Consider the following 13,091-nt stretch of genomic DNA (forward strand, 5'->3'; position numbering starts at 1 on the left):
GGCGATTAAGCGCGCGGCTTGTCGGGAAGTTCGGCAGGGTATCCCCTCCTGTCAGGGGCGTTTGGGTACCCCTACCCTTAGAAGGTTTTCAAATTGAATGAGTGAAATGGTGCAATCTGGCGCAGTTGAAAAGCTTTTAAGATTGAAATAATACAGTATTTGTTTATAAAATATATAATATTTATCTGAAATCTCTGAAACTTTTAAATGTGTTTACCTGTGGCCAAAAGGCATGCTGAGTGTTATTATAATTTGCTGGATTCCATCTAAGAAACGTATCTTCCCATCGGAGAGCTAGAAATGCCGTTGCTTTCATCGTTTCTCGGGCTTCGCTCAGCTCATTAATGGACAGGAGATAAAGGTCTACGGTTATTTCTGCGAAAAAAAACATCAAATAACTAATATTTTGTAATTAACTAAATTATTCGAAAAAAAACAACAACAATTTGTTGGGCCTTAATGTTCTAAAAAAATATATTTGTTGAAATTGGTCATTGTTTACGGAACGCAGGTAACATGGGTTGTAAGCATTTGTTAATGCGTGCACAAAAACATCGGTTTCTAGCCCATCGAATTTTTCAAAATGAGATTGAGTCAAAGCCAAGGAGGTGGCACTCAGATTAGACGATGGCGCCAACACACATTTATAGCAATTTTAAAGTGAAATATTTTATGTGATGGTTTATATTATGTTCAAAGGAGTAACATTATTCTGTAAGTTGAGTACTTAAGCTCATTTGAGTCGCGTGCGTTTTAATTAGAAAAAGTAGTTTTCTTATAACGCCTTGATGGATTTAAACGTTCGTCTTTGTAAGATAACACCATTTAATACATTTTTGTATATATATCATACAATAAGTTTTATTCATGTTGGTGACTTCTTAATTGAGTTGATCACTTATATATATATATATATATATATATATATATATATATTATTTTTTTTTATCTTATTTATTACAGTGTGTTTATGTTCTTTAAAATTTTGAGCCTTCGTATGCACGTTAAAAATGAACTAAACATAACACATACAATTATCTATCAAATGTACGTAATGTGATAATGTCATTGCGACACGACTGTTAAAATGCAAAATTATCTACTACGTCGGCAAGAAGCCAATATTTTTGTGCATGCAGCATCCAATGTATGTTGTACGCAGTCGTTTGATGTCGTTAGCGATTAAATTGTGTGGACATTTTCTCGTCACACAGGAAAGCTCATCGAGATGCTTTTTAAAACTCCACCATGCTACAACTTATAAAGGTTCTCGCGTTTTTAAATGGATTGGGAATGTATGTTTCTATACATTTTTGATTAATTAATCTTCGGTGAATCGCACTACATTTCCCGATTTTAAAAATACTGTCCAACCTGTCCCAGCGACCACCTTTTAATAGAGACCACCTGTCCATAAAGACCACAACGATTTCCTCCCGAACGATTTCACTATATATTGTACCTGCAAATAAAGCCCACCTGCGAACAAATACCAAGGACTGCCATTTTACATTCCCAAATGTCCATTTGATACCTAAAAAGACCACTTCAATCATAACAATCAAACGATTTCGCAACTTTCAATAACAAAAATGGCCACCATGACGCTGTGATAGTCACGTGATAAACATCTAACAGGTAGACTCGTCGGTCGCTATGGAGATATTGGCAAGTGAAAGTTTACTGCACTCGATAGCAGTTGTTTGTTTACTTAACACACATTTTTAATTGGTAGCCGCCTACTTCTTTTATGCATTTCTCAGTTTGTCGAAAGTGTAATAAGTTGCCTTTGTATTTAAATGACTCGTGATTTATGTTTCACGGAACAAAATATAACGATTTACGACGAAAAGCAAAATACCGCTATAGAGTCAAAGAAGGGGCACGGTTAAACAATATAGCTAAAACACAGCCTAAACAATTTTGAAAAAAATATATAAAAAATGTCATAAACAACATATGAATATTCCCGACAACATCAATATAAAAACATGTATGAACATAATTTATTTACTCATGATATGAACAACATGTCCAATAAAAACATTGACAATATCCATGACAACACTAGCAACATCGAAACAAATGATATTCTTGACTCCCCGATCACAGAAAATGAAATACAACAAGCATTATCAACACAACGGAACATCAAGCGGACCGGATCAGATATACGCTGAAATAATCAAAGCTTCATACACCACCGCATCTGACACATATATAACATATTTGAAAGTGGAAATTACCCGAAAGATTGGGGACTAGGATACATTACACCAATTTTTAAGTGGTGACCCAAATCAAGCAGAAAACTCTCGGAATAACCCTAAATAATATAATATCAAAGATTTATTCACAAGTACTATTAAACCGAATAACCAAATGGTGCGAATTGAACAAATCAATATCTGAAATCCAATACGGATATCAAAAAGGCAAAAGTACGGTAGATTGTATTTTTATACTTTACAGTCTAATAAAAAAGTACTACATTCGGGCCAAAAATTATACTGCATTTTCATTGATTATGCCAAATGCTATGAAAGCATTAACCCTGCACTATTATGGCAAAAACTGATATCGCAATAAATTAGTACCAAGCTAATATCCGCGTTTCGAGCTATGCATACTTTTGTTAAGGCAGCCGTTAAAATAAAATCACAAATATCCGATCACATTATATCCAACACAGGAGTAAAACAAGGAGAAGCGTGTTCAAGCAAACATTTTTTTTAATGATATGGTAGTGAACATAAATTCAAACCTCGAAGGAATTATAAAGATTAACGACATTAAGTTTTTCTTATTATCATACGCAGATGATAGTTTTATTTTCGACATCACCAACATCATTACAATCAATGTTGCATGACATTGAAAATTACTGCATATTGTCTCAACTTAAAATTAATACACGTAAATCAAAGGTCTTGATCTTTGAAAAAAGTAATCGCCATACAAATTACAACTTTTACCTCTACGGGGAATTACTAGAAATAGTGACATCCTTTAAGTACTTAGGTATAACACTATTTAAGAATGGTAACTGGTATAAAACAGCCCAAACACTAGCAGAACGCGGAAATAGATCTGTACATAAATTTTTCACTATTATAAATCAATACGAATTCTCAACACGCGAATAATTAAACCTATTTGATCAACTAGTCACACCAGCCCTACACTATTCAGCAGAAGTATGGGGATTTACGAAAGGTAAAGAAATCGAAATAATACATACATAACTACTTCGAAAAATCTTAAAAGTAAACAAATCTACAAATCTAGCAGGTATGTACGGAGAATTAGGACGATACCCGCTATTCATAATACGCAAATTACAAATATTCCGCTATTGGTTAAAAATACTATGATCGAGTGATAACAGTATCACAAAAACAACATATTCTGCGATCTTTAACGATGCAAAACAAAATATCACATACAACCATCGAAATTGGGCGTCACACATAAAAAAACACTCTTGACGAGCTTGGGTTACGCAATATATGGGCGAATCAAACAACTATCATAAATCAAACCGATCAAACATTCATCTGCAATACAATTAAACAACGTTTATTAGATAACTTCAAACAAAGCTGGTATAGTGAGATAAATATTTCCCCTAGGCTCATGAGCTATTGTAGATTTAAAAAAACAAACATTTGAGTTAGAACCATATCTTGATTTTATAACAAATAAGAAATACAAAACATCACTAACACGATTTCGATTATCGTCACATAAATTAGAAATCGAAAGAGGTCGTTATAATATAGAGGATATTTGTTGGATTCGGTGGATTATCGATTTTAATTCACGAGTGATCATAGAAAATAATATTTTCACGAGTGGCGCAGCCATGAGTGAAAATATATATTTTATATGATCAAGAGTGAATTAAAATCGATAATCCACCGAACCCAACACATTTTCTTTTTATTTAATGCTTTTTTTTTCACAGTTTATATACATTGTTAAAGAGTTTAACTAAAGAATTTCGCTGGGAAAATGACGTCATTTTGTCAAAAAAAATGACGTCATTTAACATAAACAGTGAAAATTATCGATAATTTTCACTGATAATTTTGATTGTTTGAAACAGTGAAATTATCAGTTTTAAATAACTGATATTTCTCTATAAACCACCGGAAAGCATACAATAAAATATACTACGCGAAAATATAAATTGTAAGTTTTGCAACGGACACGCTATAGAAAACGAGTATCACTTTCTACTTGTTTGTCCTTTATATAGAGAAATTAGAAAGGAACATTTAAAACCATATTTTCAAAGGTGGCCAATGTTAAATAAATTTGACTTTCTAATGCAGTCGGCAAATAAAAAAGACATTATAAACCTTGCTAAATATATTTTTAATGCTAATGAAATGCGTAATAATATAGACAATCAGTTATAATTGTTAACTTTTACAAGACATAGCCATGTTCATTGAATATATTTATATAATTTAGAGAATTCTACAATTTTCTCGTGTTACAGTTGATGATATTTTTTCATTGAATATGTTTATATAATTTAAATAATTATACAATTTCCTCGTGTTACAGTTGATGATATAATTATTTTGATTACTGCTGTATTACTGTTTTTTTTGTAAACTTCTCTTATTGAATAAATGTTTTTAAATTATTATACACACTGCGTAACTTTCTGTTTTGTGGCAAAAAAAGCACTGTGTTATGCTTATATGCTAATTAAGGTTGTTGTTGTTGATTTATTTACTTATTGCCGAAAATATTAAACAAACGTTTCGGGCTTTCATCAACTCATTACGGTTTCGTTACAATTACAATGCCAATTACAGACATACATTTGTATATTCATTCCTTTCTTAAATTTCTCCGTGATAAGACGTGCAAAGATTATCGATACGGAATTTGTCAGTTCAAGTACATATTCATGTATGTCACTACTTATTTATACATGACATGATTAATGAAATAAATGATAAAAACATAAGGAAATTGAAATAATAAATATAAAATCAAAACAGTGTTTTTAATCCTTTATGACATTATACATGCATAAGTATTCAACCATTTAAGCAATAGAGCACATACATAGATAATGTTCCTGTTAAAATACTACTAGCATATTTTGCAAAGTTTCAATCGACCCTGCGAATAAAGACCATTTGTTAACAAAGACCACACCGTCCAAATCCCTAAAGTGATCTTTATTGACAGGTTAGACTGTAATGCAAAATATGTTGAAAAACATATAAAACCTAATCATCCTGTAAAATTATCCATGAAATTTTAAAACATCCGGGCCTGAGCGCCACCTCGGCAGTTGCATTGGCTTATTTATTAATGCATCACAAAAAGAGATGGCGCGCGTGATTAACGGTCGTGCTTATAACTCGACGTTAATCAGTACGAATTTCATTAGCGGAGCTGTACTTTTGAGATCCCGCTAAGAATTTTCGATACCACAATTGTCTGGTAGTCTGGTGTTGTCGATTTGAATAAAAACGTATCATTTCACGTCAGATGTAAGTATGGAGTTGCGTCCATTGTTTCAGAGGCTTAATATACCTCAGGTCTAGGGTTATCGCTCTAAATTAACAGTCAAATAACGATGATTTTACCTTAGCAGAGCTCCTCTTTAACAAATTAATGATAACGATATGGCTTGCTAACTTGAGGAAATTTAATTGACATAAAGTGTGTAAACTTCATGTTTTATTTTTGTCTGAAGAAAGAACGTTTAACGTTGAAACAAACGTGCTCAAACATGCGTTTGACATACGATACCATTCTTGATAGATTGTTTGATTGGTTAATAAACCATTGATCTTAAAGGGGCCTTTTCACAGTTTTTTGCATGTATTGAAGTTTGTAATTAAATGCTTTATATTGATAAATTTAAACATTTGACGTAAACATATCCAGTAATAAAAAACACAAAAATACAATAAAAAAAAGATAAAAAGTATCCCTCAACTGGGCTCGAACCACTGACCCCTGGAGTCCTGGAATAAAAAGTCTCCCGCTTAGACCACTCGACCATCCGTGCTCATGCTATGGCGAGATGTATTTTTTTTACTGATATAAGCAATCCTCGTAATTTCACAAAATATAACGACAACAACAGAACTTTCCAAAGTTTTCATTCGTTTCGCGTTGCAACGCATTAGAATTTTCAGGTTTTCAAATCGTCAAAAGATGCATATAATGGATATTTTAGAGCATGCTAAATGTTCAGTATTACTGTTTCCTCACAAAAATATAACTAAAACGAAAATTTGCGATTCTGAAACATATTTTTTTTAATTTGTCAATTACAAAAACGTGAAAAGGCCCCTTTAATAAACGACCTTTCACAACAAGATTAATTGATGGCACTCAATCAAAACCTAAAAGGACTAGCATAAGTTGGCATTTGTTTTACACATGTTAGTATGTTCTAATATGATTTTGAAAGAATAAGTAGCGAAAAGAAACAGTACCGATCGGCGACGACTGGTCGTCAGTGGGTCGTACCCTGTAGTCGTATCCATCCGTGACGAACAGTTTTGTTCTGAGAGCCTTTACATCCGCTGCGGTTTCACAGGTCGCGAACGGCGCATGCACAATCAAAATAATCGCAGCAAATATTGTTTTACACATTTTCTGAAATAACGATGTGCGTACATAAACAAAAAGGAACGCAATATTAAGCCATATCAAGGTATCTACAAATTGGTAAAAAAACTGATTCCGTTTACAAATATAAAACCAATCGTATTCACAATGAGTGGAACAAGATTGCACACATATTCACAACATTAGAACCTTTTTTTTTCTAACAATCGCTATGTTTGAGGTTACGTTCTTTAAAACCTTAAAGCCCAGTCTTTATAAAAACTAAAAATATATAACACAAAGGACGAAGAGCAACCTTTGGTAAACGTGATTTGGTTTAATTATATATAAATGATTATATTTATCGAATCAGGCCGCTCCTAAGTAGTAAACTACGGCATTCCGTCCGGCCCATCTCCATAGAATAAAACATTGTAAAAACGCAGGGTGATAAAGTCACAAAACAAATTGAAAAATTCGCGAAAATAGAACGGAGACATCGCGCATAATAGGACAGGTACTCATGATAACATGCAACAGCGATCACATTTATGGTTTTTATTCGATTGTTTTTAAGCACTAGCTTTATTTATGTGTTTTGTCACTATTTACTATCATCAACATGAATATGAGAGGTTTGTAACGATAATCTACCATATAACATGTGGTTTAGTAACCTGTAACTGAAAATAAGTACCATGTAGGTGGGACAAGAGCTTGGCATGCCACATATGGCATAAGAAATGTTCTCCGTTTACGCATGTCAACGTCGCATGTTTAACACACAACATTTTTATTTATTTGTTTATGTTATGCTTTCCGGTGGTTTTTAGAGAAATATCAGTAAAATAAAACTGATATTTCACTGTTTCAAACAGTGAACAATAACAGTGAAACATATCGATATTGTTCACCGTTTACTGCGAAATAACGTCATTTTTTTTAACGAAATGACGTCATTATTTCAGCGAAATTCTCCAGTTAAACTCTTTTACAATGTATATAAACGTTTAAAAAAGCATAAACTAAAAAGAAAATTTGTTGGATTCTGTGGAATACCGATTTTAATTCCCTCGTGATCATAAAAAATAAATATATTTTTGTGATCACTCGTGAAATAAAGTCGGTATTCCACCGAATCCAACAAATATCCTCTATATATACCTCTATACGTTATCATTACTCTGAAAAAAGACACACGTCATGAATAAGGTTCAGGCCATCCAATTCACCAAACCCTGTTATCTTGATGTATGATTGTTATGTGTTATTTTTACATCATATTTAAACCAGGGAGGCGTAACGACAACAAACTACGTTTACTACTCGTAGTGTTATACACCATTAAAACTACTGTGGCTGATTTTCGTCATTTGTGTAGTGGTATTAAAAACCACAGGACGCCCGAACAACGCATATACACATACGAGTACTTCGGTTTGGCTTGTCCGCGTGTTGGTAACTTTCGAACACAGCAACTCGGCAGAATGACAAATATAAATGTGCTGTGCTCTGTGAAAAATGGGGTTAAATGCATGTGGGTAAAGTGTCGTCCCTGATTAGACGGTGTTTCTTCTTATCAAAAGTCTTTTTAAGGCAGAAAGTGTCGTCCATATTAAGCTTGTGCGGACTGCTTACCACTTATGCAACCACTTACCCTTAAAAACTAATTCCAAAAGTTTATATTTTCTTTCAACAACTGTTTTCTCTCTAAATTTGATTTACTTGAAAACGAAAGTAGTCATTGCTCTTGACCCCGGCTTGGCAGTGTATTACTCTGACAGAGCCTGGCACAGAAATCTCCAATCAACAACAACAACGACGCTTAGATGTAAATAAATGATAAATACTAATCATTCTGATTGTATTGGAATGAGGTTTTAGGGGTAAGTGGTTGCATATGCATGCATTATGTGACCGGCCTCGTTATTTTAAAGGAATAGGACGCGAGCTATCGATTAGGGGAAACACTAAAAATATTGTTTGAAAGTGTGTCGAAGATTTATTCAGGTTGACAAACGAGCTCGAAATATTGCTTGGTTATCGACCGACTGTGAGTTAACGGCTGGACAGATTTTTTTAAGTAAACTTTTTCTGAAAGGTTGTCCAATTGCCCATGGAAGGATCAAGGGATGCTGTGGATTAAAGCTATTTATGACATTTGTGCGGCCCACGAAGACAGGAATATAATAAATTCAAGTTAATGACCTTGTTATGATTCCAATATCAGAGGGTGGGGATTATTTTCATGGCTCTTTGTCAATTTTTTTTCTCATTAAACATGATTATATATATTTATTTGAATATATTGGGCTCCTAAAAAAAAATTTACTATCCAGGGTTTGTTTCTTCCACCTGTGATTTTGGCTGGTATGTTAAAAACAAAGTGTCTTTCATGCGTTTTGTTGGGTTGGTAACCTTCAAAGCCTTCAGCAATGAAGTAAGAATGATGTGGCAGAAACAAGCCACCATAACAGAAATTTCTTTACTCAAACGTCATAAAACATGACAACCGGTAAACAAGAAAGTATATAGGTACAGGTATTAGTAAAATATTTTGACTACAACACAAATTCAAAAGGCCACCCACTCGTCCAGTTATCGGAACAATTGCTTTCTTATTGACGAATATTCGGATTAAAACTATTAAGCTTATTGGCGCAATATTTTTAGAGTTCACAGCAAGTTTTGGGTCAAATACTTATTCAATACGGCGATTATTATTCCGACTTTTATGGGACACATATTTTCTGATGGTTTACGTGTAACACTAAACGCCTTCCGTTATTGTCTGTTAACGTCGGAATAAAAATTTCCTTCACAATAAATACAAAAATAACGATACCATAATTTTAAAAGTTAGCTCCACCGGAATTTCTATCAGTGTCCATATGATAAGATTGCTATCGCCGTAAGCGGTCGATCCACCGCACTCTTATATTGAGCCAAGAGTTTTGTATTAAATTTAGCCTCCACTCGTTTAACCAAACTTACACGGAAAAAAAGAAAAAAGACTCCAAATTATTTTAAAAAATTCGCGATAATAACGCTGTATTAATTTATCAATTATATAAATCATGATTTCTGCAACACGAACATGCATTTTATTACACATCAGCGTGCAATTTAAAAATCAATTAATTAGAAAATACTTTTAATCTCAAGCTACACGTTTTATATTTAGGAAGAGGGATATGCTGATTGTGTGCAATAAGCCGTCTAAGCTCATTATATAACGATCAGTCTTTATCCCGCAGCTTTAAATTTTTAAGTGTTAGCAGATAGTGGACCTTTTAATACATTGTGCAAGTCCTTGTCCCGGTGCACTCTGGATCAGCAGCCGATTTATTGCTTAAATCTTACGGAGGAGTCCGGAGATAGCCGATGTATCACGATTGATCCCGGTGTTCAAAGTAGTCACGCCAAAGTTTCACACTATTTATACCACCTTATAACAACCCAGAAAAATATAATGTCACACCATTTTCTGAAATTTATGAGCCGTTATTAAATGTAACTGATATTATTATCGTAAAGATTGTGAAATGTCCGTCCACGACCAAAGAAGGAAAAAAGCCCTGTCATATTGATATAAGAGATATCTCCCATACATCTCACTTTCTGCTTTCTAAGCGCATGCAAGGTGTTCAAACATAAAACACTATGTATGCAATACTGTGGAATCAGTTGAATTCGTGGGACACACATGTCGCAATAAATCAATGCCGGAAAAAATGTGTCTTGTTCTGAGAAAACTGGGCTTTATTCATGTGCGTAAAGTGTCGTCCCAGATTAGCCTGTGCAGTCCGCACAGGCTAATCAGGGACGACACTTTCCGCTTAAACTTGATTTTCGGTAAGGAGGGACTTCCTTCAAACTAAAAATGCCATAAAAACGGAAAGTGTCGTCCCTGATTAGCCTGTGCGGACTGCACAGGCTAATCTGGGACGGCACTTTACGCACAAGCATTAAGCCCAGTTTTCTCAGAACAAGACACAAATATTCGTCCGTTTTAAATTCGAGTAAGGTCAATATTTAACAAAAATTGTTTGACCAAAAATGTCTGTGCAACGAATTCAAATAGCGATGTGGATGTAAAACGGCATCGTTTGAAACTACTTTTTCTCCGGCATTTCTTGTTAATTGAATACCGAAATAGAGGTGCGATTTTTATTTACTAGGCATGGCGTGTAGGAACAAACCTTTTTGGCTTATTAAATTACAATTGCCATACAATATAGGATAGCAATCCTTTGTGAACTCTATATGCTATGTCTGGACTACAAAGTGTGCTTTATGAAAGAAGAGCATGCATACGTGAACGCTTTTTTATGTATTACGTAGCATTGCACATGTGTACAAAACGTTATTTTCGCGCGTTTCGGTAGCAGAATAAAGCATGGAATACACATGCATTATGAATTAAGTGGGTAGAAAGTGAAAGTAATGGTTCAATAACAATCCTGACCAACATGATGACAATCTCACCTTAATATTCGCCGAACACTGAAAAATCTAATAGGGTAAGTAATACATCTATTCATGCTTTACTTACTTTTAATTAAAGTTTTTCACTCCACACATTGTTGAGCGGTCATAAAACTTGCAATAACCTTACGACAACAATAACGCGTTATGAAATCATGAAAGCTTATTTGACGTTGGTTTTGAAATACAGGTGACTTACTGTTATTATGATTGATTGTGGTTATATATGACATTGATCCAAAGGATTTAAAAAATCTGTCTTAGTTTTAGAACAGCAGATCTATTTCAAAACGGAATCAGCTTTGAACTTATAATAGCACTACTATAGGAAATCTTAACCACACAATTAATTTCTGTTAGACGAATAAAACTCGACCGAGTTTCTCGACATATAAGTTGATTCAAGTACAAATATTATAAAAAGTACTATCAAACGAATAATCGGATTTAAATCGAGCGAGAGAAAGAGAGAGAGAGAGAGAGAGCGAGATAGAGAGAGAGAGAGAAGAGAGAGAGAGAGAGAGGAGGAGGAGGGAGGAGGGAGGGAGGAGGGATGGAGGGAGGGCGGGAGGGGGAGGGAGGTCGGGGGAGGTTTGCGTGTGAGGGGGAGGGTAGGATGGATCTTTTTTTCTTTCGGTTTTTTTCTTTAGGTCTTTTAGGATAGAGAGAGTGAGTGCCGTTTAGTTTGGACCCATTCAATATAGAATACTGTTTAAAGAGGCAACCAAACACTTAAAGTAAGCCTTTATCGTAGAATAAGAAATGTACCGTCTACCGTTACATCTTGTTGTTAAGAAAGCGAGTACGGTACCTCTACTCGAGACATGAATCTGGTACGTCCGTCCCCTGGCAGGCCCCTTGTTATAGTGGCCGTGGGATCACAGTGGCCCCAGCCCCTAGCGGCCCCTTGAAGGGCTTGTCCCTATCAAGGTCCGTTAGCGGCGGATCGTCACAAAAGAACTTCGTCTTCGTCACGCAGACGCCTTCCGGTCGGCGCGGGTCGATACCCTTGTCGAAGTATAGGTTCTCTGAATTGCCATACTCGGGACATCTCGGCGTATGTTCATAGACGCACACAGCTTACGAGGAATGGTATGTATTTCAACCCATACGAGGTCATTCATCGCATTGGGGTTCATAATGTGAGTAGCCGGAGTGTGAACCTGCATTTTTATCTAATTGACTAACTAGGTCTGTGAAAGTTAGGACAGTAGTTGTTTAATTATAGCAGCAATTTCTAGCGATTAAGCACCCTGTCTTTTCTTACCTGATATTCTACTATTTTGATTCTGTGATCAATCTACTTAAAGTGAGCAACACACTTTTATCATTGCACACCACCTAACTCTCAACGATCCCAGAAAAAAATGAAGTCAATAAGGTTGATTGTTTCTATGACGAAAACGATGGGCGGATGGGTGTCGTAAATACCGTTCGTTAGCAAATAACATATTTAAATATCTGTTCAACATATTTGGAAAGCAATTTAACGACTTAACTGTTGTTTTTATTGGCCTCGGGGGCACGCTTCACTGGTACTTTTTTTTTTTAATCGAAGTTCAATGCATAATTGTAATCCAATTACACTATACTAATGTTGAAACAGCTACAGAGTTATTCAATAATCCTCGGGTTATATTGGTCGATGGCTTGTTTCCATCAGGCCATTTGTTTAACATTCATGTTCCTTGCGCATAAAAGCTTGTTATGACTGCTCTATACGTTGTGCATCGCCCCATAAAAGTGTCCGATCGGTATGTTTTTAATACATGTACGCCTCACGTCCGCTCACTTTTATGAGGCTATAAGTATCTTCAGCGTTAATATGCATTAACATGACCTCTGCTAAGGAATATAACACACAAGTCAGTGCATCGGTATAAACAAAATTGTTTAAACCATTTATGCCTAGTGGACTCTCCCATCATGCGGCGTCTCATCTGGGTTTTCGCTGTTTGCCAAGGCCTTTTTTCTAGACGCTTGGCATAAATGGGTCAATGTCTCTGCAT

At 35.0% G+C, this 13,091-nt stretch overlaps 1 protein-coding gene and 1 long non-coding RNA gene across 4 annotated transcripts in view; both read right to left on the bottom strand.

The window, feature by feature from the left end:
* Positions 1-13,091, bottom strand: part of LOC127857600 (sodium-dependent glucose transporter 1-like) — a 152,255-nt gene that overhangs the window by 41,612 nt on the left and 97,552 nt on the right. The gene's annotated exons all lie outside the window — the stretch shown is intronic.
* Positions 2,061-8,332, bottom strand: LOC127857607 (uncharacterized). The gene is made up of 3 exons (XR_008038520.1): positions 8,252-8,332; positions 6,480-6,642; positions 2,061-2,209 (listed from the first exon to the last, which is right to left on the bottom strand). It is a non-coding gene; the product is annotated as an uncharacterized LOC127857607 (long non-coding RNA).

Source organism: Dreissena polymorpha, chromosome 14 (assembly GCF_020536995.1).
Source record: "Dreissena polymorpha isolate Duluth1 chromosome 14, UMN_Dpol_1.0, whole genome shotgun sequence".
Lineage (NCBI taxonomy): Eukaryota > Metazoa > Mollusca > Bivalvia > Myida > Dreissenidae > Dreissena > Dreissena polymorpha.